Here is a 2777-nt window from a genome sequence, read left to right on the forward strand (position 1 = left end):
TAAAATGCATATTGCCTGGAGAATGTATCCACGTGCTTTGAGAAATTCGGGAGGAAGATTCAGTGTGTCCAATTCAGTGTTTAACTCCCAAAAGGCAATTTTTAATTTGCTTCTGTAGCTGTGTGAGGAGATGGAACAGCAGCAGCTTCCTGGAGTCTCACCACAGGGATATTCAACCTGGGATGGGACTCTCCAAAGTTAAGCAAAAAGCTGGATTTTATCCATCATTTCAGCCCTCAGACCTGCTGAGCCAGAGGTCTGTGCTCCAGTTTCTGCTCCAGTTTCCAAGCTGGCCAGTGCCTTGGTTTGGATACAGAGCCTGGGCTGCAGCTTTCAGTCTGCAACACCCTCAGCCCTCTCCTCCATCCCAGAGCTCCTTTTAAGTCCTGGTTCAAGAGGAGGAAAAGGAGGAGGGAAGGGAAAGGGGTAAATCTCAGCCGAGACTCTGCACTTACTGTTAATTTTTACTTTGTGCCAGGGGGAGGGGAAGGATTTAACCCTTTCCTCTGCATTCTCAGAGACAGGGAAGCTGCCCTAAGAAAAGTGAAGGGAGAGAGGGTGAGAAAATCCATCTGCTTGCCCTGAGCATCCCCCAAACCCCGAAGACAAGGGAGTGAGGACAGAAGTCTGAGCAGCCTCACCACAGAGGGGGGAAACCGAGGCACGGAGGGGCAGAGAGGTTTGCCCGGGCTTGCCCAAGTGCAGTGTGGGGCTGAGCTCTGTTCTCATGAAGTTCACAGCCTGCAAGACCTTTTTTTTCCCCCCCTCTGTTTAAAAGAGGAACTTAGAATTCCTGAGACGAATTATTCATTTGTCCTAAGGGGGGGTGGGAGGGGTGAAGGTCAAAATTATCGTGCGGCCTCAGATCCCTGCCAGGCACGAAAACAGACGAGAGGCAACAAAAAAAAAAAACCCGAAGGTAAAAAACTGACTGTTGTTGTTCAGAAACAAAACATAAACAGTCACGTACCCCGTCACCTCCCCGGGGTGTGCTGAGGGTCACAGTTACACGGAAGATGCTCTGGGAGGGGAGATTAGAGCCTCCCTCGCCCCCCCAGTCTCCAGTAAGGACGGGTGAGGAGCAAACAGATGCTGTGTCAGCCAGGACACGGGTATTTCAGGGGTCTGAACCGTCCAGCACGTGCCGCAGGAAACGCTCGTGTCGAGTTCCCCACCGGCTGTGGTCGATAAAACCGAACTTCCCCAGCCACCAGCCGTTTATTGCACCGTCCTCTGGGCTCCGATCTCCCTTCTCCCCGCGGCCGGGGAGCTGGAGGCCAGCCAAGCTCCGGCTCCAACCCTCACGCTTCGGTTTATTTTCCACTTGCAACAGAGCCGAGCGAGCTAAGGGAGGGATTTTTTTTTATCCCAAAAATCACGGTGGGTCCCTTCTCCTCCCTGATGTGCTGGATTTCCCCCCGATGTGTTGTGCTGCAGCCTCCTGGGAGGCTCCTGCTCCGGAGGGAGCTGTGGGATGAACGAGCTGCGGGTGATAAGGACGGGGAGCTGCTGGGAGGTCTGTCCTTGGGCGATAAACGAGCACCCCTTTCTCGCCCGTGACCGGAGCCTGCCCCAAAATCCGCCTTAAATGGAAGCCCTGGCACTGCTGGGATGGAAATTCTTGCTTGGAGGACAATGACGCGTCTGCCCGGGGTGTCCTACCCCTCGAGGAGTGGGAGAGGAGCATCCCGACCCTGCTCCGGAGCTTAAATCCCCAGGGGCTGGACACAGAGCCGCCTTTGTTTGGAGCTGCCTAAAAATGTTATCTCTGTGGTTTATCGGGGAAGATAACTCAGGGCAATTCTGTTAATGGGGAGATTGAGGGGGAGGAAGAAAACACTGCGGCTTCCTAGCAAGTGTTTGGAGCGGCAGGAGGGTGAGCCCTCGGGGTCTGGATGCTGAGGGTTGACCTCCCGCTGCCGGGATGTGGCTGAGGGACCAGTATAAACTGTGGGGCCAACTGGGATACCCCGTTCCCGTGTCCCCCTCGCTCCTCAGAGCCTCTTCCCACCTGAATTTCCGCACTGGCACTTCCCTGGAGAGCATCAGGTTGATTTTTCAGAGAAAGGACAAACAGGCTCCTTCCCCGTCCCATTTGCATATGCAAATGCAGCGGACTAGCATTTAGCCCTAGTCCTGGAACTAAATCTAGTTCTAGTTCTGCCCTAACTGAGAAATTAGCTGTTCTCTGAGGACCCAAATGACTCAGCTGGAGTCAGTCGTGTCCACAGCACGGGACACATGGTTTTGGTTTAACAAAAGGCCCTGCATACTTTTGGGGCTTGTAATAGAAGCACCCACCCAGGAGAAAGGCGGGAATTCTTCTCCTTGAAATCACACTTCAGCTTCGTTATCTTCGTTAGCGCCATAGACGAGCTCAAGAATTCTCTCTGCAAGGAGAGAACCGGGTGTCCATCGCCTCATGGTCACCAAAGGGAAAGTGCTTCCCAAATATTCACGCCTCGAGTGGATTAACTCCAACCCTAGTGACCCTGTTGGATCTGAGGAGCCTCTCTGCCTTTCTCCCTGGCTGCCGCTGATGCCCCAGTGACACCCAGACTGGCAAAGAGCTGCGCCCTTTCCCCGGTGAGCAGCGTTTGATCTGCTCAGCAGCACTTTCCCTGCAATCCTGGCACCCATTTTGAGGCTCTCACCTGCTGATTCCTCTGCCTTGGGCGCTGCTTAGGAAAGCTGCGGCACTAAAAGTGATTTATGCGCAGCCCCTGGTGACGGGTGAGTCACAGGGGAAGGTGGGGGGCAGGGAACGCACACCCGGA

The 2777-nt window shown here is 54.2% G+C and overlaps 1 long non-coding RNA gene across 1 annotated transcript; it reads right to left on the reverse strand.

The window, feature by feature from the left end:
• Window positions 1-64: 64 nt before the first annotated feature.
• Window positions 65-1187, reverse strand: LOC108503390. The gene is made up of 3 exons (XR_001876816.1): window positions 971-1187; window positions 456-534; window positions 65-300 (listed from the first exon to the last, which is right to left on the reverse strand). It is a non-coding gene; the product is annotated as an uncharacterized LOC108503390 (long non-coding RNA).
• Between the last annotated feature and the right edge of the window lie 1590 nt (window positions 1188-2777).

This window comes from Lepidothrix coronata, unplaced genomic scaffold (genome assembly GCF_001604755.1).
Source record: "Lepidothrix coronata isolate B3197 unplaced genomic scaffold, Lepidothrix_coronata-1.0 Scaffold137, whole genome shotgun sequence".
NCBI lineage: Eukaryota > Metazoa > Chordata > Aves > Passeriformes > Pipridae > Lepidothrix > Lepidothrix coronata.